This window comes from Cibotium barometz, chromosome 31 (assembly GCF_041138505.1).
Source record: "Cibotium barometz isolate CiBa-2024 chromosome 31, ASM4113850v1, whole genome shotgun sequence".
In the NCBI taxonomy this organism is placed as follows: Eukaryota; Viridiplantae; Streptophyta; class Polypodiopsida; order Cyatheales; family Cibotiaceae; genus Cibotium; species Cibotium barometz.
The window spans coordinates 7,875,925-7,902,523 of NC_141076.1; the positions used below are offsets into that span (position 1 = coordinate 7,875,925).

Here is a 26,599-nt window from a genome sequence, read left to right on the forward strand (position 1 = left end):
TGACACGTGTCACAAGTTAAGGGTCGTCTCCCTAATCTCGTGGAAAAGCCCAGGACATAACCGCACAGAAGCGAAGATCCAGGTCCCATTTGGCCTCTCTCTCGGCAGGCAAAACTTTGCCTGCATGAATGGGCGCAGACAGCTTCGTGAGGCCACAGGTGCTCTCTCTCTCTCTCACACACACACACACATACACACACATGCACTCACACACACACACTCTCTCTCTCTCTCTCACACACACACAACACAATCTCTCTCTCTCTTACACAGACTCTCTCTCTCTCTCTCTCTCTCACACACACACACACACACAAAAACACACACAAACACACACTCTCTCTTACACAGACTCTCTCTCTCTCTCTCTCGCTCTCTCTCTCTCTCTCTCTCTCTCTCACACACACACACACACACATTTCGCTCATTTTTGGCTTAATCAAATCAAATTTATTTATCTTTGTTGTTACTCCTGATCAGCCATTCCTTAATTTTGTATTAATCCCTATCCTCAACATCGACCTGATGTCTTGTTGAAGGGTTAACGCTTAATGAAAGGTTAGAGCAAATAACATTAAAGCAAATCGGTTTGGTGCTTGTCGAAGAGTGTATCTCCTGCCTTCCTAATGGATACTCAAGATTCATGTGTCTTAAATGAACCAGGGTATTGCTGGCGCTTGCGTGTAACCCCACTCTTTCAAGGGCTATGTTGGAAAACTCCCACTCATCATCGGGATGGTCATTGCTCATGAGTGTGTATAATCCTTTTTGGCACTCTTGAATTCCCTTCTTGGTTGGCTTGGCTTTGTTGCTCACTATTGCGAGCTCGATTGCTTGATTGTCACTGGGAATTCCTATCATGGATGCATGTGCCATATTACTGGAGTAAATAGATGAGGGTTGGCCTTCTTGTGAGTCCTATCTGATAAAGAAATAGGGGCTGGAGTGAGTAGTTGAGGGTTGGGGTTGGCCATTCGTGAGCCCGATCTGATGGCAGGAGTGATCATAAGGATGCACAGATGGTTCAAGTGCACCGAAGGGTTTCCACGTCTCTGAGACAAAGCATATGAAATGACAGGCTGGGAGAACCGATGGAACTGAATTTGGACAGCAGCAAAGGTTGATGGGCAAAGAAGTGCAGGTTTTTTTTTTTCTGTTATAGGGCTTGTTTACAGCCCACAGGCAGTCTCATGGCGAGGGGCTGGGCATGTGAAAAGGGCAGAAAAGGCCCACATTGGGAACTCCCCCGAAGTCGCTGGAAGGATGTTAGGTGGCAACAATCCTTGAGGCTTAAGAAGGCACTAGCAGCTGAAGGGGAAGGACAATTCTAGTGAAGGAGCTATGATTCGAAGTGGATGGAGGAGGGTAACTTAGCAAATTCACCTATGGTTTTGCAACTTTATCTTGATGCTTTTGGTTTGGACCCTACCATGGATAGTGCTCACACAGGGTGTGGGTCTGGAGCATTACGTGATGCTCAAGAGGGGGGTTCCTCCACTCCTTTGTCACAGACACATTGAGATGGGATCTAGGAGTCGCTTGGTGATCTCTTTATGGTTCACCTGAGGTACTGAGGGTTGACAGTACATTTGCTTGCAGGACCTCTATGATATGTATACTAGTCACATGGTTTATGGTATCTTTTGACTTGGGTATGGTTGGAAAAATATTGGGACATTGATCTTTACCATATGGTCTTGGTCCACCAACAACATCAATGCCAACAATGAATATAGTGCTTACTTCATGGCCGCACTTGTATTGACTATGGGGAAGACATGGCTACAGAGTTACAAAAAGTGCAGCTATTGATGTTGATGAATTAATCCCAATGGTGTTTTCCTAATGTTAGTTATGTCCTATAGTAGGCTAAAAATAATGATGAGGCTATGTTTTTGTATCACTGGTGCTTGTACATATGGAGCATCTTACATGTTTATGTCTGTGATAATACTGCTAATCATGGGTCCTGTGGGATGGCCATATTTGGGAGCAGTTGGGACATCACTTGGAGACATGTATATTACATGGAGTGGATGCTTGGTTTTTTATGACAGTTGTTTTGTGTTTATCTTTCTTTGTGGTGTTTTGTTTCAAGTTGGCAAAACTTGGACGTTCCGGTTGCACTATGGAGTGCAATCGAGGATGATTGCTTTCTTTCAAGAGGAGAATATGTCACCGCAAGACATGTTTTGCAACCCTAACCCTAATTTTCAAGATTGTTAGAATGAAGATTTGTTCGCGTCATTGCGAAGAGCTCGTTGAGAGGAGAAACTTTGTCTCTTACACCATTTTCAAATTCAGAAACCCTAATCCTAACTTTCAAGATTGTCAGAATGAAGATTTGTTTGCGTCATCGTGAAGAGCTCGATGAGAGGAGCAACTTTGTCACTTACAGTATCTTCAAATTCAAACTGGTTTGAGGGATTTTTAGGAGGATGACTTTATGCATAAAAAGTCAATAAAGCTGCTTTTCGAGCCGGCTCTAAATAAGTGAGGCATGGGGGATCACCACTGCATCTTGGCAGTACCAGTCATAGCCCCACCTACAGATCACTGGCGACTTGACTCATGCTAGAGATGGGAGATTTGCAGTAGTGTAACATGCACCGGAAGTATTCGTATTGGAGGATCCTGTCACACAAATGCTCACACCATCTTTTGTATCCTGAGTTTCGCGAGTTTAGCAATCCACTTTAAGACTTCAAACTTTAAAGAGATATGAGAGAGAGAGATGAGAACTGTACACCGTATGGGGTCCCGAATTACCCACTGAAGGGCCCCCTATCTCATTACCGAGATAGTATTTGCTTTATTATCTTTAAAAAGACTGACAGTGTGACTGACGATAAGCCAAACGCAAGACCTCTGAAGACCAAGTGTTGGGTTGAACTGGACACTACTGTAGAAGCACCAAAGATGTCCAATCTCGAGCCTATGCAGTCTTCCCAATGGAATGAGGGAGGGATGCAAAGCTAGGGCTAAGAGAGGGGTTGTTTGGAACTGTTCTAGACTGAGTAGGAATGCTGCGTTTTACCTTCACCAAGTGGCTGGAGCAAAACGATGATATGATGAATGCTGAAAACTGTATGGATGCAGAAAACGCAAGGTGGACTGTAGGCTGAATGCTGAACTGATGCGTTTTGCTGATGCAAGATGGCTGAATGCTCATGCGTTGAGGCGCCTACTACTGTAGGAGGAAAACGCTGAGAGAAGGAGGCTGAAACTGCAATAGCTTTGCTCCTTGTGCTGAAGATGCCAAGCGCCTGAATGCTCCTTTGCTGAATACGATTGAATGAATGAATGAATGAATATGCTACAGATCTATTTATATGGACCACAAGAGCCAGTCGGCTGGCTACAGAGCTAGCCGACTGCTCATGTCCATAAATAATGCATAAAATATGTATAAAATGCTGAAAATGATGGGAAAAATACCCAAAAAATCCTAGTAAATATCTTGATAAATACTGGATGATCTCTGGGGTTCCTGCAATGGTCTAGATGCTATGCATGAATGATGTGCAATATGTAGGATGCTTTCTAATGCAAACCCTAAGGTTTCTACTATGCATGAATGCGTCTCTTTAAGTGGGTTAAGGGACTTAGACTGACGGACTGACTTGCTATGGCTGAGAATGACCTACGTAGCTCGTGCCTGACTTATCCTGGACTGAGAATTACAATGGGGTCACGGCGTACGACAAATATCATCCTGAATGGAACTAATACTGTACAATGTTGCACTGTTGATGATTAGCCATCTTGTCACCATGCACTGAGTGCAGAGTGCATGTGACATTCCCTCCTGCTTAGCTTGGCGGCAGGTTCATGGCTTCCAAGTAGTCCGCCAACAACTGGGGGTACTCTTGAAAGAACTCCTCGTCTAGCGATACAGCTTCGTGGGTACCTCGATCTCAGAATTTCATGTAGAACTGACGTATCCGTTGACCAGAACCATGCTGCCGACAATGAAGAAGGATTTGCTCGGGCTCGATGACTTCTGCTTCGTCTACCACGTCTAGCCGCTGTTCGTTTGAAACGTCAAACACTTCTGGTCCTACATATGGTTTTAGCCAAGAAACATGGAAAACATCATGCATTGTCCAACTGGTAGGCAATTTTAACTTCATGGAGACATCACTGAACTTTTTAACTATTGGGAAAGGTCCAAAACTATGGAATGAAAGCTTGGGACAACGTTTGCTCACTTGTTTCAATCTTTGTTTCATGATACGCAGATAGACCCAATCCCCTTTCTTGAAGTGGATTTCTCGTCTAGACTTATTCGCCTGTCTGCTATATGCTTCTTGTCCTTTGGTCAAGCGGTCCTTGACTGACTCAATAATCTCATAAAATGCTTACGTGGTTTTATTAGCCTCTAGAGATGGAGACACCAATCTTGTCAAAAGAGAAGAGAAACGACGACCAAAGGTTGCTTCATATGGAGTCCGTCCGACACTGGATGAATGAGTGTCGTTGAAGATAGCTTGGACCAATGGAAGATAATGTTCCCATTTGGACTGCCAGTCATGACAATATGACTTGAGAACATCAAAGGCCAACTGGTTATAAACTTTTGTTTGGCCGTCTGTCTACGGATGGAATGCACTAGACAATTGCAACTTAGTTCCGAAGTTTTCAAATAATGCCCTCCAGAAATGCGAGGTAAACTTGGAATGTCTATCTGATGTAATGGTGCTAGGCAAAGCACAAATTGGATACCAATGCTTGAGAAACAGACAAGTTACGTCCTCAGTTGTGGCCATATGCTTGCATGGGATGAGCATGTAGAATTTACTGAAGTGACCCACAATGGTGAAACACTGAGTGTTCCGGGATTCGGTGGATGTTGGTAGAGGCTCTATAAAGTCCATAGATATGTCGATGAAAGGTCCGTCGAGGATAGGCAAAGGTTGAAGTAAACCAGCCTTCTTTGTATGTGGAACCTTTACTTTTTGACAAATCTTACAGGCTTGTACATGTGGATAGACATCACGCCTCGTCTTTGGCCAATAAAAAGACCGTTCTAATTTCTCTAGGGTACTGTTGATACCCCTATGTCCTCCAACTAAGGAGTCATGGGCATCATGGAGAAGAGCGGAACGCTTTTCCCGAATGACAGAGGGGCGGTTCTTGAAGAACAACCAACCGTTCTGTACTGAATAATGGCCCGGCTTAGAATTGAGAGCCAAATTGTACTGAGTACTAAACTTAGGGGAGTCCACATATTGGGCTTTCATGCTATCTAAGTCCTTCCTCGTGATTTCGAGAATGGTAGATTCTTGGACTGCCTGGATGCTGGCCTTTCGACTAAGAGCATCTGCTACTGGGTTATGCTTACCAGGGATGTATTCAATCATTCCTCCAAACTGTTGGAAGAGTTGACTCCACCTGGCGTGTCGATCACTCCACTGGGCACTGGGCATAGTTTGAAGCCACGTAAGTGCTTGGTGGTCTGTTTTTACTGTGAAAACCTGTCCATAAAGAAAAGGCTTCCAATGTTTGAGTGCTGTGATCACACCCAAAAGCTCTTTGTCATATACCGAATAATTCTTTTCGGTGACATCCAACTTTCTACTGTAGTATGCCATGGGTCTATTGTCCTGCTGGAGAACTGCACCTATGGCTACATTGCTTGCATCGGTAATGACCTCGAAAAGTTCATCTCAAGATGCTAACTTTAATAGAGACGCTTCTGAGGCGGCTTTATGGAGTGCACGGAATCCATCAAGTGCCTTGCCTGTAACTGAGACTTTCTGCTTGCGAGTCTTTATCCCCTTGAGCAAGTTGGTAAGAGGTATTGCAAGGTTGGAAAGTCGATGGACATGGGTACTGTAGGCCTGACAAAGACCTACGAATGAGCGGATTTCTTGGGCGGTCTTAAGAATGTCCCAATCTAAGATTTCTTGAACCTTTGATGGATCCAATCTCATCCCATCGGAACCGATGATATAGCCCAAATATTGAACTTCCTTAACACCAAAGATAGACTTTTTGGCATTTATGTAGAGCTCATTATCTCGCAAAAGTTGCAAGACTTTCTCCACATCTTTCTCATGCTGCTCCGCAGTGGCTGAGAAGACTAGTATGTCATCAAGGAATATGAAAACACACTTCCCAATGTGGATTGCGAAAATCCTGGACATCATTTTATTGAAGGTTGCGGGTGCATTTGTAAGCCCAAAAGGCATGACTACAAACTCGTAGTGACCACGCTCTGTCCGGAAAGCTGTTTTTGGAATGTCAGCTTCAAAAATACGGACCTGATGGTAACCACTCTTGAGGTCGATCTTAGTGAAAAATTTAGCACCGTCTGAACGCTCCAAAATGGACTCGATCCTTGGCATAGGAAACTTATTCTTAATGGTGAGTTTATTTAATGCCCTGTAATCTACACAAAGGCGTGCAGACTCGTCCTTCTTTTGGACAAAAAGGATGGGTGCAGCAAATGGTGAGGAAGAAGGCCGAATAAATCCGGCTCATAGGAGCTCAGTTAACTGTTTTTGTAGCTCGCCCTCTAAAGTCTTGGAAAGACGATAGGGAAACCTGCTAGGAGGATTTGATCCAGGGACCAAATCAATATGATGGTCCTCAGGGCGAGAGGGTGGGAGACTGGGTGGGAGATCGTCCCTGAGCATAATGTCCTGATGTCTGGACAAGAGGTGCTAACTGAGAGACTAAAGATGAGATGGATGCTACCGATGAGGTAGAGGCTATTTGAGCACGAACATAAAGTAGTGCTCCTTCTGCTCTCTTGCGGATAGCTCGTCGGGCCTGGAGATGCGAAATCAATGGGATACCAAGAATGCTTCTATTCCCACGAATCATGACAGGCTCAGGAAAACCTTTACAGATAGTAAAAGTGTCCTGCCCCCAATCAAGAATAGGCTCATACCGACGGAACCACTGAATTCCTAAGATTGTGTCACACCCCAACGGAGGCGAGACAATGAAATCTCGTTGGAATGAGGCCTTTTGAACTTCAAAGGCAAATTGTTGTGCCTTTTGAGAAATGTGGGTGCGGAGACCAGGTGTGAACCCGTCCACATGTAGATGATATGGGACTAATGTGCAGTTCATTTTGTTAGCCAATTGGGGAGAGATGGCATCCTCAGAACTACCCATATCAAAAAGGACTACAAACTGTCGGCCCTTGGCAGAGCCATAAGCTCGGATGAGGCTTTTTTGTGCAGCATCGCTCTCACCCTCCTGCATAGCATCAAATACCACGGATGGCATAGGATGCATAGAAGTTAAAAGTTGAACTACATTGGTTGTAGTAGGCGGGGCTGGAGGAGCTGAAGGAGCTGGGGAGGCTGTGGTAACTATGGCAGAAGGAGCTTTGGCGGCTTGTTCCGCTTGCCATTTGTGGCAATCCTTCTTACCATGCCCTATGATGTGATAGAAAAAACATCTATTTTTTGACTGATACTTCTTTTGCTCCTATGGAGGAAGATAAATTCCAGTAATGCCTGCTTTAGCCTTTTCATCGAGGGTTTTTGTCATGGCCCTGTGTAAATGGAGCAGGACAAGTGTGGGCATGGTGGTTGCAGAGTCAGAATATTTTATGATTCACATGGGGGGTGCCCGGACAGTGTTTAAGATGTGTGGACATCCCTAGGTGTGAAGGGGGGAACTAGAACATTAAACTTTTAATGTTTATTAAAGTTGCCCCTAGGCCTTAGTGGCCCTAGGGAACTTTTAAAGTTTGGGGGCCCTAGGATTTTTATGGGGAGGAGGCCACTCCACTTTTGGAGTGAGTGCTTCTCTCTCCTCCCCCTCTCTCTAGCTTTTGGGAAAGGAATCGTGGAGGAGCCTTCATGCGCTTGTATTCATGCGTGGAGAAGCTGAAGAGAAGAACCGACTGCAGATTTTGTGTGCTGTTGATGCTGTTTTTCTGAGGGAATCAGCCGTACAGCACTGTACGGCCAGGACTGCGCAAGCTCTCTCTCTCTCTCTCTCTCTCCTCTGTTGCTGGCGGCGCATAGAACTGCTGCTGGTTTGGCTGCGCAGAAGCTCTGTACAGACTGTTTTCCAGCCCATACGCTACTGTACGACTGCCGTACAGTGTACGGGCAGTCAGATACAGCACGTACAGGTGCAGGCGGCGCTTTTCTGGGTGCTGGACAGACCTGTGTATGCTGATTCAGGCTGGTACAGAAGTGGACAGCAGGCTGTTTATGCAAGTACAACACCTGGCACGTATCCCGAGGCGGTACAGACGGGTACTGTGCTGATTTTCAGATCTGTACTTTTCAAGGACAGCATAGGAGTGAGCATTAGGAGGAGGATACAGGCAAGTGCAAGCACACGTGTGAAGCAGGGTTGTGGATTCAAGTGCCTGCAGGCACAGATTGGTGCTGTTGCTTCCTCCAGTGTTGTTTCACGAGCTGAACTTGGTAAGCTCTGTTTCTGTTCATCCATCTCTCTTTCTACTGCTTGATGTCTGCTGCAGGTATGTGTTATCTGGCTCCTTGTGAGAGGAGGGGTTTGGCAGATTGACAAGGGATTAAGACAGAGATTGGACAGCACATGTATGTTTGAGCTGAGAAGATGTATCAAGCTCTTGAGTTATGCCAGATGTATGCCCATGGCTGGCCTGCTTTGTGATCTTGGCTGATCAGAGGGAGGCACAGTGTGTTGCTTGAGGACACAGATCTGTGTGCATAGATCCTCTGTGCTGAGAAGGATTTGTGGGCCGTCAGATTGGACTTACAGGTGTAAACTCTTGGCTGGTCTTTGTGTTGTACTCAGCCATTCATATTATTTTAATTGAATAAAGAAATACCGCAAGGGGCGCCAAGCTTTGGGGCCAACAGGTGTCGCTGTGTTTTCAGATTTGGGCACTCTAGCCCCAATCTGTGTTTTGTTTCTCATCTAGACTACAAGTGGACGGGTGATTGCTCCTACCGCACTCTGGTTTCTATCAGAGGCCGGTTTCAAGGTTCCGTTGCCGGGACCAATCATCAACTTTCTGAAGGGGGTGAGCTCGTGGTTGCTTTGGAGAAAGCCATCGCTGAAAATTCAGCAATCATGTCTGATACAGAGGAAGAGTACTTCTATCAAGAAGAAGAAGAGCAAGAGACTTCTCCTGAAAGAGATGTATCTGAGGATATTTTTGCAGGAGAACAGGCTGCAGATGTTGAGCCTTATGAGGATGTAACACAGCCAGAAGATGTGCATGGTAAAGAGGATGATGATGCTCGGTTCAAAGATCGCTTGGCTAGTGTTATGGATACTTTTATGCAGCTCACACAGAGTGAGAGATTTGCTGAATTTTTGAGATCTCGCTCAGAGCCCCGCACAGAGCCCCAGAAAAAGAAGAAGAAGGTTCGTTCAAAGAATCTTTCTCAAGGTCATAGTGGTACCACTCCACAGGATCCATCTCCTGCCCAGTTTCCAAACATGCAGCATACTTTTGGTGCTAACCCACAGAGTTCCTTCTATGGACAGCCACCTATTCCTCAGCAGAACATGCATCCAGGTTACTTTGGTGGTGGCTCGGTGTTCCAATCCATGACTGGGGGTTATCCTCAGGGAGGCATGGGTATGTATGGGCCTTTTGGAGCCAATTTTCAGCCTGGCATGCAAGGGAATATGTATGGTGGTATGCAGTCCGGTATGCAAGGAAATGTGTTTGGAAGCATGCAACCTGGGATGCAGGGCAATGTATTTGGTGGCATGCAGCCAGGTATGCATAGTGGAATGTATGGAAACATGGCTGGAATGTATGGTATGCCTGGCATGGGAATGGGAAATGTTGACCCAATGATGGGTATGAATGTTGGGGGCAGCAATCTTACGAAACCACTTCCATATGATAATCTAACGCCTATGGGCAAGGCGAAGGATTACAAGGAAGGGGGAGCTGCAGTGAAGTTTGACACTTTTAGTGGGGCCAAGGATAAATTGAAGGCACTTACCTTTTTACAGCAGTTTGATGCTGCTTTTTCTGGTGGGAATTACACAGAGTCCTCAAAGGTGAGGAAAGCTGCCACTTTTCTCAAGGGCAATGCTTTGCAGTGGTGGTCTACTCTTCTTTTGCAGGGCATAGCACCCACCACATGGGTCCAATTCAAACAGGTTTTCTCTTCCGTATGGCTCACATCTACATTTGAGGTGGATGTTATGACCGCATGGCACAAGCTGGATGCTTCAAAGTGTGATAGTTTGGAGGATTATAACAAGAAGTTTTGGGAAGCTTTACTCGCCGTATCGTGTTAGTGCAGCCCAACAGGAAGAGATTATGAGTCAGGTGCAGGAGCTTTTGAATAAAGGGTTGATTCAGCCTAGCTCATCACCCTTTTGCTCACCTGTGCTCTTAGTGCAGAAGAAGGATGGTTCTTGGCGCATGTGTATAGATTACAGGGCGCTGAATAAGAATACCATCAAGAATCGATTCCCCATACCGAGGATCGATGACATATTGGACCGCTTACAGGGCTCCACAGTTTTTAGTTGTATTGACTTGAAAAGCGGGTATCATCAGATACGCATTAGACCCGAGGATGTGCATAAGACAGCATTCCGAACCACATTTGGGTTGTATGAGTTCTTGGTTATGCCCTTTGGTTTGACAAATGCACCTGCCACATTTAACAGAATGATGGACAGGATTTTCAGGCCTCATAGAGAGTTTGTGGGCACATTCTTTGATGATATGATTGTGCATTCACGAACTGAGGAAGAGCATAGAAGGCATTTGGCCATTGTGTTTGCAGAACTCAGAAACCATAGGTTGGTGGTTAATGGCAAGAAGAGTGAGTTTTTCTTGCAGGAGATACATTTCTTGGGGCATATTGTGTCTGGTCATGGAGTCCGTATGGATCCAGCAAAGGTGGAAGCAATACTTAATTGGCCAGCTTTGAGGACCGTGCATGATGTACGCAGCTTTTTAGGATTGTGTTCCTATTACAGGCGTTACATACGGCACTTTGCTGAAATTGCTTCGCCTCTTCATGCTTTGACGAAGAAAGCAACTCCGTTTAGATGGGCTGATCGGGAAATTACAGCATTCAAAAAGCTCAAAGAAAAGCTTACTTCGGACCCAGTATTGGTGTTACCGGACCTCCGAAAGGCTTTTGTTGTCCAGTGTGATGCATGTGGAAGTAGCATTGGTGCAGTTCTCATGCAAGAGGGACATGTGATAGCCTATGAGAGTAGAGTTTTGCAATATGCCGAGAAGCATTTGCAGGTGTATGAGAAAGAGATGTTGGCTGTAATTCACGCTCTTTCTACATGGAAACACTACTTGCTTGGGGCTGATTTCACTGTGCAGACAGATCATCAGACTTTGCGATATTTCCTCACGCAGACTAAGCTTTCAGAGAAGCATATGCGTTGGGCAAACTTTTTGTCAATGTTTCACTTCCAGATTGTGCATGTGGAAGGCAAAAAGAATGTAGTGGCAGATGCTTTGTCACGCAAGCCACAGGTTTCTGCAGTTTCACTTGCTTATCATCATGAGCTTGATGAAATGAAAGAGCAGTATGCCCATGATGAGGATTTTGAAAGGTTGTATGATCAGATGTCTGAGGGTCAGCGGCATGAGCATTACACTCTCAGAGATGGGTTTTTATTGATGCATGGCAGACTGTGTGTTACCAGGCCATTGCGACTCAAGGTTATGATTGAAAGTCATGCTCCACCGTATGCAGGTCATAGAGGTATTGACGCCACGGTCAAAGCAGTGGAGACTTTCTTTTATTGGCCAACCTTGAGAAGAGATGTTGATGCCTTTGTGAGGCAATGCATCGTATGTCAGAAGGTAAAGTTTGACCGTCAGAAGACACCAGGGTTATTACAGCCTTTACCTATTCCGGATAGACCTTGGGAGAGCATTGCCATGGATTTTGTATTTGATCTTCCACGGACACAAACGGGAAATGATGGCATCTGGACAATCATATGCAGGTTCAGTAAGCAGGCTCATTTCATTCCCGTGCGGAAGACAATTAAAGTGGATCATATGGTGAAGTTGTTCATGGCGAACATCTTCAAGTATCATGGCTTGCCTACGTCTATCATTAGTGACCGTGATCCACGGATGACGAGTTTGTTTTGGAGAGGGTTGTAGGACGCTTGCCATCTTTCAAGAGGGGGGTATGTCATGGCCCTGTGTAAATGGAGCAGGACAAGTGTGGGCATGGTGGTTGCAGAGTCAGAATATTTTATGATTCACATGGGGGGTGCCCGGACAGTGTTTAAGATGTGTGGACATCCCTAGGTGTGAAGGGGGGAACTAGAACATTAAACTTTTAATGTTTATTAAAGTTGCCCCTAGGCCTTAGTGGCCCTAGGGAACTTTTAAAGTTTGGGGGCCCTAGGATTTTTATGGGGAGGAGGCCACTCCACTTTTGGAGTGAGTGCTTCTCTCTCCTCCCCCTCTCTCTAGCTTTTGGGAAAGGAATCGTGGAGGAGCCTTCATGCGCTTGTATTCATGCGTGGAGAAGCTGACGAGAAGAGCCGACTGCAGATTTTGTGTGCTGTTGATGCTGTTTTTCTGAGGGAATCAGCCGTACAGCACTGTACGGCCAGGACTGCGCAAGCTCTCTCTCTCTCTCTCTCTCCTCTGTTGCTGGCGGCGCATAGAACTGCTGCTGGTTTGGCTGCGCAGAAGCTCTGTACAGACTGTTTTCCAGCCCATACCCTACTGTACGACTGCCGTACAGTGTACGGGCAGTCAGATACAGCACGTACAGGTGCAGGCGGCGCTTTTCTGGGTGCTGGACAGACCTGTGTATGCTGATTCAGGCTGGTACAGAAGTGGACAGCAGGCTGTTTATGCAAGTACAACGCCTGGCACGTATCCTGAGGCGGTACAGACGGGTACTGTGCTGATTTTCAGATCTGTACTTTTCAAGGACAGCATAGGAGTGAGCATTAGGAGGAGGATACAGGCAAGTGCAAGCACACGTGTGAAGCAGGGTTGTGGATTCAAGTGCCTGCAGGCACAGATTGGTGTTGTTGCTTCCTCCAGTGTTGTTTCACGAGCTGAACTTGGTAAGCTCTGTTTCTGTTCATCCATCTCTCTTTCTACTGCTTGATGTCTGCTGCAGGTATGTGTTATCTGGCTCCTTGTGAGAGGAGGGGTTTGGCAGATTGACAAGGGATTAAGACAGAGATTGGACAGCACATGTATGTTTGAGCTGAGAAGATGTATCAAGCTCTTGAGTTATGCCAGATGTATGCCCATGGCTGGCCTGCTTTGTGATCTTGGCTGATCAGAGGGAGGCACAGTGTGTTGCTTGAGGACACAGATCTGTGTGCATAGATCCTCTGTGCTGAGAAGGATTTGTGGGCCGTCAGATTGGACTTACAGGTGTAAACTCTTGGCTGGTCTTTGTGTTGTACTCAGCCATTCATATTATTTTAATTGAATAAAGAAATACCGCAAGGGGCGCCAAGCTTTGGGGCCAACAGGTGTCGCTGTGTTTTCAGATTTGGGCACTCTAGCCCCAATCTGTGTTTTGTTTCTCATCTAGACTACAAGTGGACGGGTGATTGCTCCTACCGCACTCTGGTTTCTATCAGAGGCCGGTTTCAGTTTTCTTAGGCTTAGATTCTTTATCTTTCTTGCCCCCTGAACTGGAGCTATTACTGCCGTCCTTCTTAGCATCTTTAGAAGATGCATTACCTTTCCCTGGCTGTGCAGTGGATTGCTGCTTCTGGGGTTTGGTACTGGACTGAGATAACTGCTTGGGCTTGCCTCCGTTCATCTCCATTTCTTCATTTTGAGCGAGAGTCAAAGCCCGGTCATATGTACTGGGTTCAAAGTTAAGAACTGTGAACTGAATGTTAGGATCCAATCCACGAATGAATTGCTCCATCTTGGCCTGCACAGATAGCCCTAACTGCTGCGCTAAAGTAATAACCTTACCGGAAAACTGAAGCACTGGGGATCCGTTTTGTCTGAGTCCATAGAACTCATCTACCAAACCGATCATGTACTGGGGCGGGAGGAATCTGGTCTTCAAGTCATGGACAAAGGTATCCTAGCTAAAAGCTGTGACACCTGTGGTTTGGTCTGTATAAAGATTAGACCAATGCTGCCACCAAATGATTGCCTCACCAGTGAGATGGGGAGCCGCTACGTGGACTCTATCCTGAGGATCTGTGATCCTAGCTAATGGAAAATGAGCAGTAAATTGATGAATAAATTGATTAACTGCTAAATGATCACAAAATTCGATTCACAAAAGTTATTCTTTTCAGTTCATCCGAATCTTCCTTGACGTACGCATGGGTGTCCTAGCAACTGCGAGCCCGTGCATCACCTGGTCAGAACCCTCTAGGATCCTACTTAGGTGTCATAGCACTTCACTCAGGGACCGCTTCGTCGGTCATCGTATCGGAAGCGCACCATTTTAACCATACCGAGGCTGGTCAAGACCTCGGCAGGCTTTGCCGCGAGCGACGTCCCTCGACGACTCCCGGCCAGCTGTTGCAACGAGCCTCTTTTTAGTTAAACACATACCAAATGCTTCCTCTAGCATTCTGGCGTAAAATAGTCCTTTAAAAGAAAACAGAGGTTCTATGCAAGTAAAATTCCCGGTTTGAGATTGGTTCTACAGACTGTTGGCTGGTGGCACCTGAGGCGGGGGATGCTGAAGAGAGGTGTTGGTATCTAAGATGAATGGCCTCCTTTTCCCTTTGGTGCTCGAGTAACATACGTTCTCGATCGAGCTCTCGTTGGTGCTCCCGAGTGGCGAGTTTAGCCTGACGCCGGTCTTCGTCGATCCTGTGTTGGGCTTTCTCATAGTCTCGTCTTTTTGCTTTTTCTTGTTGCTTTCTTAATTTTGCTTCTGCTTTTTTTTTCTCTCCTTTAGCCCTCGTCTTCTCTTCTTTGTTGTTCCATCTGAAAGAAGAGGGAGATGTAGTCGGAGGCTGTTGGAGGCAGAGGAGGACGTGCTACTGCTTCCTCCAAGAGTTGGAGACGCTCCATCAGCAGCCGGTTCTGAGCTCTAAGAAGAGCTATGGTGTTTGCTATAGTCGAAAGAGCAAGGTCTCCTTCGGGGGAGACGTCTTCCGGCTGATGGGTACTCTCCTCTATAGACATGATGCTGAAGTTGGTGGTCGTGCCGGAGCGCAATTCGACTATCCAAGGATGCCCTCACGCTAGGATAAGGTGTGTGTGGACAAGCTGAATCTGATACCAATGTAACATGCAACGGAAGTATTCGTATTGGAGGATCCTGTCACACAAATGGCTCACAATGTCTTCTGTATCCTGAGTTTCACGAGTTTAGCAATCCACTTTAAGACTTCAAACTTTAAAGAGATATGAGAGAGAGAGATGAGAACTGTACACCTTAGGGTTTGCATTAGAAAGCATCCTGCATGAGAATCAAGTTATTGGGACATTGGGACCGCTCCATGGGTTTGGCCGGTGGAGGAGGGTACATCTCTTCAACCCGAGGAGATAAAAATGCTCACTTTGAATGGGTTTGTGTTGTAGGGTGTTACTCCCCATGTGTCTCCTTTGCAAGGTACCACCAACAACACAGGGACACTAAAGGGCTCCCTATCCCATTACCGAGATAGTATTTGCTTTGTTATCTTTAAAGAGACTGACGGTGTGACTGACGATAAGCCAAATGCAAGACCTCTGAAGACCAAGTGTTGGGTTGAACTGTACACTGCTGTAGAAGCACCAAAGATGTCCAATCTCGAGCCTATGCAGTCTTCCCAATGGAATGAGGGAGGGATGTAAAGCTAGGGCTGAGAGAGGGGCTGTTTGTTACTGTTCTAGATTGAGTATGAATGCTGTAAATGAATATGAATGCTGCGTTTTACCTTCACCAAGTGGCTGATGATATGATGAATGCTGAAAACTGTATGGATGCAGAAAACGCAAGGTGGACTGTAGGCTGAATTCTGAACTGATGCGTTTTGCTGATGCAAGATGGCTGAATGCTCATGCGTTGAGGTGCCTACTGTTGTAGGAGGAAAACGCTGAGAGGAGGAGGCTGAAACTGCAATCGCTGTGCTCCTTGTGCTGAAGATGCCAAGCGCCTGAATGCTCCTTTGCTGAATATGATTGAATGAATATGCTACAGATCTATTTATATGGACCACAAGAGCCAGTCGGCTGGCTACAGAGCTGGCTGACTGCTCATGTCCATAAATAATGCATAAAATATATATAAAATGCTGAAAATGATGGGAAAAATACCAGAAAAATCCTAGTAAATATCTTGATAAATACTGGATGATCTCTAGGGTTCCTACAATGGTCTAGATGCTATGCATGAATGATGTGCAATATGCAGGATGCTTTCTAATGCAAACCCTAAGGTTTCTACTGACTATATGCATGAATGCGTCTCTTTAAGTGGGTTAAGGGACTTAGACTAACAGACTGACTTGCTATGGCTAAGAATGACCTACGTAGCTCGTGCCTGACTTATCCTGGATTGAGGATTACAATGGGGTCACGGCGTACGACAAATATCATCCTGAATGGAACTAATACTGTACAATGTTGCACTGCTGATGATGAGCCATCTTGTCACCATGCACCGAGTGCAGAGTGCATGTTACAAGTAGCATTGCAGCTTGGCACATATGGCGAGCTAGATGCAGTGAAGCCATTGAGGGTGCCCACACTCCACCAGTAGAGTCTAGCATTTGGCTTGATATCATACATACCCTTCGCGGTTAGTGGGGGAAGTTGCAAGGTGGATCTGACCACATGTTGAAGCGTTGGGAAGCTTTCTTAAGGCTCTGGTGGCTTGGCCCTTTTCTCAATGATAGAGGTGGTGACCCCACTTGGCATTACAAACCACCTGTGTGGTTGCTCCCCCCTCCCGCTTTATGAGATAGCCTTAGATAGCCTTCTCCTCGTAGAGCAACCAACCAAAGGAGAAGCGTCTCTTTCCCCTCTTTTGATTACCTGATTCCTACCCTGTACATGAGGTGAGTTTGTATCTAGTCCTTCGTGGCTGTTATTAGCCCTTCGTAGCTGTTTTTTCAGTAACTAATAGAAGGATCTTTTTCCCGAGAAAAAAAAAGTGAGGCATGGGGGAGGGCTCCAGTTATAACCACGTCATAGTTGCATGAAATAGAAATGGCAACGGCAACGGCCGGCCTTTGGGAAACGGCAACGGCTCAAAATTAGGAAACGAAAATGGCTAGGAAACGGTGAATGTATGATACATAATATAAAAATAATGAGAAAATTAATAACTAGGGAAAAGTTTGAGTAGTACACCATCATAATTTGAAATAATTAGTGAGCAAAATTTGTAGAAAATCACTAAGCAAGCACTAGATGAGACAAATCAGTAGGCTTACCCAACTACTGTGCCATGGCTATGACCTTGTTTGAAAAGGTCAGCATGGGAGACCCATTTGGGAGAGTTTGTAAAACTCATCCTCCAAATTGGTCAAATATTGGGGTGGAAGGAATCTAGCTTTGAGGTCGACCTATGGCTAGATCCATATGGAGACTTGACCAATGCTGCCACCAGGTAACGGCCTCCCCAGTAAGGGGTGGAGCCGCTAGATAGACTGTCTGGAAGATTTGAATTTTTAGCCAACAGAAAATATGGAACAAATTGATGTATAAATTACGTGATTGCAGAATGATCACACTTACCATCATACTTAGTGAAGTTTGGTTGAGCTTATATGACGGTGGTTGATGGAGCGCTGCTAATTTTAGGAAGGGTTACCATTAGACTAGCTTGTAGGGTTGCTAGCAATTGCTGATGCTCGAGTTGCATGACTTCCTGATCGAGCTTATGTTGATACTCAAACGCCATGCATTCTGCATGGCGTTGGGCTTCAACCTACTTGCGTTTGGCTTCCTTTATCTGTCATGCCTCATCAAGTTCCCATCTTCTTTGTTGTCTTCGTGGACACTTTCTTATGCAGTGATGCTATCTTTGAAGCTTCGTGGACATGGTGAATGGCTGGGTGTTTTTTTCTGACCTCAATTTTAACATTCACGGACTTGCTCTCAGTTTAGGTAGTCAAGTTGGGTGATACCAATGTAACATGCAACTGGTTTGATCATGTAACGCATAGCCAGACCTTCTTTATACCTTTATGTTAGTGAGCATGAAGCAATCCACTTTATCTCACAGGAGGTAGAGCTGAAGAGAGAGATGATGATGATGTTTTATCGTCCACGGGGATGATGATGATGATGTTATCATTGATGTGGATTACATGCAATTCAGTTTGGCATTTGGATGCTTGCCTTCAGGGGGGTATTATGCGATGCCTCTTGATTTGATGCAGTTGATGTCCACATGATCTTTGACATGCATTTCAAGTGATGTGTTTATGTACTACTCTAGCTTTAGCACTATGACATTGGGGTTTCTCATCTTCCCCGTCATATAGTGCTTGCTTTTCCCATTGGCACTGTAGTTCATCTTTGCCATCGTGATCTCTCTTGATCACTCTTACTGTGGAGGATAGTACAAGGCTGCTTTCACAGCTTACGCACCCTATACCCATTCACACCGTTCACTTGAGGGGGGTTTGTTGGTCATGTTAGTCCATGTCCACCCGGCCGTTTATGGTGTGAACCCTCTCTATCCTCGGGCACTTTTTGCCCTGACTGGACAGGGGTTTTTTCCTGTGGGAACACACTTTTGTGTGTGGGCACTCTGCCCTAGAGTACTTTAGTACTCATGCCTTGTACATTTTTTCTAGCACTCTCACGTCTCTCTGTGCTTGAGCTTGTGTGTGTATGTGTGTGTGTGTGTGTGTGTGTGCAGGCTAGCTGCCCTCCTACCCAACATTGGTATCAGAGCTTGGTTAGGGTTACACCCTGCTGCCCCCTCAGCTTGAGCTTTGGCCTATTGCACACAGACGAGCAAGTCTCTCTCTACAGTTGCCCGCACTTTCTCTCTCTTCGCGCATTACTCCTGCGTGCAAACGTCCAGCTGCTGTTAGAGCCGTTACTATTCTACCCGCGCTACTACTCTTGCTGTTGTTGCAGATCTGCCCGACCACTGACCTGCGCCGCCCTCCAACTTGTTGCTGTGCGCCACCAACTCCTTGCAGCTACCGCCCTCTGTCGCCCGATTGTACCAACGCTGTACCAGCGTTGACGTCCTGCGCAGCCTTGCAGCTTCTGCACAGCGCCGCCACTCCCCTGTGCCGCCCAATCTACACCATCTGCCCGACCCGTACTACGCGATTGTACCTGGCGAACGCTGATAGCGTACAGATCTCCGCCTACTTGCGCACTACAAAATTTGGGACATTTGAAATTTTTCGAAAATTTCAGCCCATACAGGTTTACAAATTTACAGGTTTGTGGAATTTGGCAGATTTTGACCTAAAATTGCACATTTTGTCTATTAAAATTTGGGGCTTTTCACCACTGAGCTTGAAATTGCAACATTAGCACACATTGGCATTGATTTCATCAGATTTGGTGCATCAATGCACTAAAAATTTGGGGATTTTGCAGAAATTGACACTATTTGCAGGTCTATTATACACATTTGCAAGCATTTTGGGTGTTAACAGGCACATTCACTTGGCATTGGGGCATTATAGCATTGGTACAGGTGACAAAAGCACATTTGGACACTTAAGCAGCTTCACAGGTGCAAATTTACAGGTGTAGGTTCAGGTTTAGCCTAATTGGCTGTCTAAAAATTGGGGCTTTTCTACATTGAGCCCATTTTTGCAACATTCGACCCATTTACCTATGATTTTGTCGGGATTTGCAGCTCTTAAAGGTGTCAGCTAATCGTGTTTTTCACAACACATGTATACATTTGTGGTTTGCTGCAGTATATGTATGCCCTTGTGGACATTTTGACAGATTTACATTGTCGTGCATTACACTTGTAGATTTGGGACATGCATATGTATTTCTTGTGTTGAAGGAGTTCCCTTTCAGTCCATTGATTATCTTGCTATTTATCTCCCACATTCTTACAATATTGCTGGGCATTGCCTACTCTTGTGGTGACCTGTGACAGATTTGTTGTGTTGTCATGGCCAACAGTAACAATGACCTCTTTGGCATGCTGTCTCAAGAGGACAAGCTCAATGGGGATAACTACCTTATATGATGCGTCATTTATTGGTTGCCAAGAATGTATAGCTATATGTGGATGGCATTGAGGAGCGTTCTCTCGCACCTGCTCTAGCGGAAGGTGAAGTGATTCACGCTCACCCTCCTGCAGGTTAACCTTCTCGTCCTCCTCCTACCCAGCAACAGCATACTTGGGATGCTAGGGATGCTTAGGCCCATGCATTGATTCCTCTCTTGTGCTGCAGGCACATCATTCCGCATATTCGTTCCTGCACCACCGCTAAGGGTGCTTGGGATACCTTGGCGGAGTTGTATTCAAGTCGCAAAATGAGGCTCGTGTATGGGCCTAAACCTAGCCCATAAGATCCTCCCAAGACATAGGACAAGCCTGAAAACAAAAAGCGTTGTAATTATTACAGGAAAACAGGGCACACCATAGAGGAATGCAAAAAGCGTATTGAGAGTGGAAAAAAGAAGAAGCTGGCATCTTCTTCCACACAGGTGCAGATCAGGTCAATTTGGCTACATGTATCAGCCTTGACCATTTCAGCTCCATCACCTGCAGAGATGTCTTCTGATGCCGTTGCTTTTGATGACTATGCTCTATAGTCGGTACTTCTTGATATGCATTGTCTGGCAGATGCATTTCAGGGGGGAATTTTACTTACCCACATGCAGTTGGTGATGCCTCATGGTCACTTATGCTTGTTGACCCTTATGCTTGTCTTGTAGAAAATATGAAAGCAAGAGCAAAACTAGAAATGAAACAAAAACAAATGAAAGACAAAGAGTTACCTTGAGATGAGTGTAGACAAGACACAAGATTGATGCTTTCATTGATGTGACACCCACAATATATAGGTGAGAAGTACAAGATTGAGTAGACTGACTTATGGGATAAATGTAGAGGTGCCACATGGCACTAGACTCAAGACATAAAGACTCAACTGAAACTAGACTAGAGAAATAGTACACCTAGTGTGCACTTATTTCCAACACCCTCCTTAAGTGGACACTAGGAGGAAGACAAAAGGACAAGACTAGAAGACAGACATAAAGACTGATAGACTGAGAGACAAGACATGAGAGACAAAAGATCCTGAGACACCCCTCCTCAAGTGATATCCTCATATGGGTCCACAAGGATAGGGACAAGATGGATCTAAAACAAGACACAATCAGATTGATAGACAGATAGATAGACAACAGATAGACAGACAGACAAGACTAGATAGACAGAAGACTGACTGTAGACAAACAGATGGACCTTGAAGACATCCCCTCCTCAAGGGCAATCTCTGCCTCTTGGTAGGGACAAGAGAGAGGTCAAAAAGCATAATGAGTAAGACACTAGAACCCCTTGACCTACATCATCGGTGGTCAAAGTGGTAGACAAGAAAGGTGAAGTAATCAGAAAGCCCATTCCTCATCATGTGAGGAATGAACAGCAAGATCTGCTGATGTAGATGCTGCAGCAACATGGGCTGAGGTAGATGCAGGGGCTGATGTAGAGGTTTTAGAGTAGCAATCCTTCTCCCGGTGATTATCACGGCCACAAATGGTGCATGGATGAGCCTTGATTAGTTTTCCCACAATGGGTGCAAGGCTTTCTTACCTTAGAACCTCCTTTCTTTGCTAAAAAAGCAGTGTCAGTTACCTTTTGTTGTTTTGTTCTTTCCTCTTCTTGGAGAGCATTGATGATACCTTCAAGAGTAGGATTATTGTGATACTTGAAGGTAGTGACAAGAGTAGCATAGGTTTCAGGTAAGCTTTTGAGAAGCACAGCAATAGCAATATCTTCGGAGATGGGGGACTTCACTGAAGCAAGCTGAACCATAAGACTGCGAAAATAATTGACATGAGAGGCTATAGTAGCTCCCTCCTGCATATATAGATCAAAGAATGAGATCATAAGTGCAATCTTAGAGTTTTTAGAACGAGGTCCAAAAAGGGTATCCAAAGTGATCCATGCTCGAGAAGCAGACTGTATGTCGGAGATGTGATGAATGTAATCATCGCCAAGACCGAGCAGGATGATAGCATAGGCTTTGTCATTCTTGGCAGTGGGAGCATAAGTGATAACTTGCTCAATGTCTGAATCTTCGGGAGCAGCATGGTGAACAACGTCCCAAAGACCTTCTTTCATAAGATGGCACTTGATTTTGATTTGCCAAGTATGAAAGTTGGAGCCATTGAATTTGTCGATAGACATGAGAGAATGAGTAGAAGAGGCCATGTGGGAAGGTCTTACCTCTTGCTAAAATGCAAGGGCATTGTCTATTCCCTTACAAGATTGCAGAAATGAATGAAAAAGAGATCCAAACTGTTTTTAGAAGCCGGCTCTCTCACCACTTGTCAAGGCCATAGCATGTGACAGCCCATCGAAGCATGAGGAACTAGCAGTTTGCAGATATGAGGAAAGGACTGACCAGCAAACTGAAGGAGACAATGTAGCATGTACCTTGTAGATTTTTCAAGAGGAAGCGATGGCAGAACTGAACTGCCTTTAGATAATGCGTAGCCTGTAGATGAAGAAACACCGCCTCCAGCAGATAGACGTAGGCTGCTCTGCAGAGGTGTAATACAGCTCCTGTGAATAAGCAGTACAAGTGCTGCTCATCCAGAGAGGGAGGCCGACAGTAGCTGCAGGTATGGAGTGATGCGCAGCATGTAGAGGGTGAAGCGCAGGCAGCAGCAACAACTGTAAACAGGCCAACGCAGGCAGCAAAAACTGGCGCAGAAAATGGCGGGCAGATTCCTGAGTGGAATGGCGGGCATATTCCTGAGTGGAATGGCGCAGATCTGGGGCAGGAAATAGGTGGCCAGAACTTGAGCACGATGGAGAGGATAACGAGCGACGAGGCAAGGTAGAAGAGAATCAGGGCAGCATCAAGCTGGAAATGAACTAGGAAAGGCTGGCTCTGATACCATGTAGAAAATATGAAAGCAAGAGCAAAACTAGAAATGAAACAAAAACAAATGAAAGACAAAGAGTTACCTTGAGATGAGTGTAGACAAGACACAAGATTGATGCTTTCATTGATGTGACACCCACAATATATAGGTGAGAAGTACAAGATTGAGTAGACTGACTTATGGGATAAATGTAGAGGTGCCACATGGCACTAGACTCAAGACATAAAGACTCAACTGAAACTAGACTAGAGAAATAGTACACCTAGTGTGCACTTATTTCCAACATGTCTATGCTAGACGCTTTCTCTTATGTGATGTCTACTGGAGATGCCTTTTATGCTGCTTTCCATTGTAGCGGGATTGTTTCTATAGTGTTGACATTGTCACTTTCTCACATGTGATGTTTACTGGGAGTGCCTTCTACACACTTGGCCAATGTTGGCTTGCCCTCATGGTTTTGACATGTCACATGTATATTATTCATTGTGGGATTATGCATCTTTACACTTGCCATACATGCCACTGATCATGGCATCGTTGAGAGTTTACTCATCCTCTCATAGCATTAGTTGATGCCTGCTCTGAGCCCCCACTTTTTCTCCTGATTTTTAGCTTTTCCCATTGCTGAATTTTTATTTTTATCAGTCCTACCATTGCTGATTTTTCCTCATCGGACCATCCATTGATGAGTTTATCTCTTGCAGCTTACTTTGCATGTCTCATAGGCATGACTTCTAGATCCTGTTGCCTTTACACATGCGTATATCTGCTACATCTTCTTATGCTCATCAATAGTGCAGTTACATAGCTATGCTTTGCTCTCTTGTTATCATTGATGTGGATTACATGCAGTTCAGTTTGGCATTTGGATGCTTGCCTTCAGGGGGGTATTATGTGATGCCTCTTGATTTGATGTCCACATGATCTTTGACATGCGTTTCAGGTGATGCGTTTATGTACTACTCTAGCTTTAGCACTATGACATTGGGGTTTCTCATCTTCCCCGTCATATAGTGCTTGCTTTTCCCATTGGCATTGCAGTTCGAGTTGATGTCCACATGATCTTTGACATGCATTTCAGGTGATGCGTTTATGTACTACTCTAGCTTTAGCACTATGACATTGGGGTTTCTCATCTTCCCCGTCATATAGTGCTTGCTTTTCCCATTTGCACTGTAGCTCATCTTTGCCATCATGATCTCTCTTGATCACTCTTACTTTGGAGGATAGTACAGGGCTGCTTTCACAGCTTACGCACCCTATACCCGTTCACACCGTTCACTTGAGGGGGATTGTTGGTCATGTTAGTCCATGTCCACTCGGCTGTTTATGGTGTGAACCCTCTCTATCCTCGGGCACTTTTTACCCTGATTGGACAGGTTTTTTCTTGTGGGAACACACTTTTGTGTGTGGGCACTTTGCCCTAGAGTACTTTAGTATTCATGCCTTGTACTTTCATTTTATTCATCAAGTACATCTTTTCTAGCACTCTCACGTTTCTCTGTGCTTGAGCTTGTGTGTGTGTGTGTGTGTGTGTGTGTGTGTGTGCGTGTGCGGGCCAGCTGCCCTCCTACCCAACAAGTGTGGCTACACTCTTTTTGTTGAGCCATAAGTTGATGGCAATGCTCAAAAAGCATCCATACATACCTTCCACATTTCCGAGGGTGAGACTCAAGGATTTGTGGGACACTAGCACAACCCTCAAGGAGATGTGAAGACCCTCGTCGAATCTCATCATACGCAGGGCAAGCAATCATCAAGTGATGCTTATCCTCGATTGCTTGGTTGTCTCTCTCTCACACACACACACACACACACACACACACACACACACACAGGACACTAGATTGGGTCCAAATCTACCCACTTAAGGGTCCCCTCTCCCTAGAAGCAGGAGTATTTGCTTTATTACTCTGGAGAACTTCTATTACAATGCCGAGACTGATTGACAGAGATTGCCAAATGCAAGGACGTTGTAGACAGGACGTCGGCTGAACCATCAAGTGGGTTGAAGACAACTTTGAAGCCACTTCGGAGAGCCTTATGCACACCCAGATCTGCTGAGGGAAATGCACTAGTGAAGGCTGAATGCTGAAGCAAAGCTTTGGGCTGCCTTGGGACTGAAGCACTAGGTGCTTGGCTGAGAATTATGCATGCAAAAGACTCGTCCCACCAACTGATGGAACAGTAGGCCAGGAGGCTGGTGGTGAGTAGGTTGGCCAGGTAGGCCGGCTGGCCAGCAGGCTGGTAATGAGTAGGTTGGTCGGCTGCCTGCCATGTCCAGTGCAAACATGCTGGTTGATAGGCTATATATCCTTGGGCTAACCATAAGCTCATTTGTTACCTCAAGTTGTTGCTCTGTTTTTCTTGTAAATTTTGTGGGATATATATTACATAGTTGTAGTGCTTTCAGGGACTGTAGGCTGGCAGGCATTAAATCCCTGTCCTACCCGTCACTACCAGGCTACAGGCATGTGGACATTTTAATATCCATGCATTAAAACAAAATTAAGCCAAGTGTAAAGTTTTGCCTGATTTTGCAGTTGCTTTCTGCCCTTTTGGGGCACAATCAGGTGGAGCATGTTTGTGGGCAGGTTCACTCTCCCAGAAGACTTACAAGGAAATGGGGCTGCTTTCAGCTTTGTATGGTTTCACCATTCAGTTTGCTGTCTCTCAATTATTGGCAAAGCCGTTCAGTCTTCCACACGAAGGTATCAACTCAAATTATTTTATGTAGTAGTATCGTGCTTTAATGATACAACTTTTTAATGGTATCAGGTCACATGATTTATCAATGTTCCAAAGCTTTGAGAACTAACCTAGCTTCTTATGGTCCCATGTCTACCTTCTTGATGGTGACAATCAGATGTAACTGCTGGGAGTGCTCAATATAGCAACTATATATATTTAGGCTGTAACTTGTTCGCGCTTGCAGCTTAAACATCCCAGAGCTTCCCCTTGTGTAACATAGATTGCAGTATTTCCAAGGATTGTGCCTTGTGAAATGGTTAGTAAGGGTTGTCTGTGGTGTGATATTGGCTGAACGGCTCAATCGCAAAAGAACATGGAATTTTGATGATTATATGGAATTTGTGTTTATGTGTTGTAAGAGAATTTTTTAAGTGAAACTCAAGAGTTTAAGGAGTTGATATTGTGTTGGTTACTGCTGCCATTCTATTATAAACTGGGTGTATTTATCTGTTCAGAACTTCAGTTATTATTACTGCTTACATAAGAAGACATGGAAATATTAGTTAACTTTGGCAGTATTCTTGTCTACGTTGGACATAATGACCTTCAGATGCTCTTGCTAGCTTCATGGTCTTCCAAGAAAGAAGGCTGCTGGGTATAAAGTGAAATGAGAAAATACTTCTGTCCCCTTGAGAGCACAGAGCTCATCTTTGTTGCCTCCCTTTGAAAAGGTGCTGGTCTTAGTGTTGGAGGCTCAAATTAACTCATGGGTAGAAGGGCGTAAACACAGGGCCATAGGCCAGATTCAGGAGAAATTACTCAAATCTTAGATGGGTGATCATCAAAAGAGCACAAAAGTAGTGGATCTATTGTTGTTTTGTGGATTTCAGGAAGGCCTTTGACTCAGTGTACTGAGATCATGGCTTTTTGCTCGCATTTGCAGGAGCTCTAGTTTCCACTAGAGGGGATGATGCACACTAT

At 45.2% G+C, this 26,599-nt stretch overlaps 1 long non-coding RNA gene across 4 annotated transcripts; it reads left to right on the forward strand.

The window, feature by feature from the left end:
* Positions 1–26,074, forward strand: LOC147620464 (uncharacterized). Of its 4 annotated transcripts, XR_015269931.1 has the most exons (5): positions 78–158; positions 481–558; positions 664–752; positions 25,471–25,638; positions 25,794–26,074. It is a non-coding gene; the product is annotated as an uncharacterized LOC147620464 (long non-coding RNA). The 4 variants fall into 4 exon arrangements; XR_015269932.1 differs by lacking the exons at positions 481–558; positions 664–752 and having other exon boundaries at positions 1–158; XR_015269933.1 differs by lacking the exons at positions 481–558; positions 664–752 and having other exon boundaries at positions 5–158; positions 25,501–25,638.
* Positions 26,075–26,599: the final 525 nt, after the last annotated feature.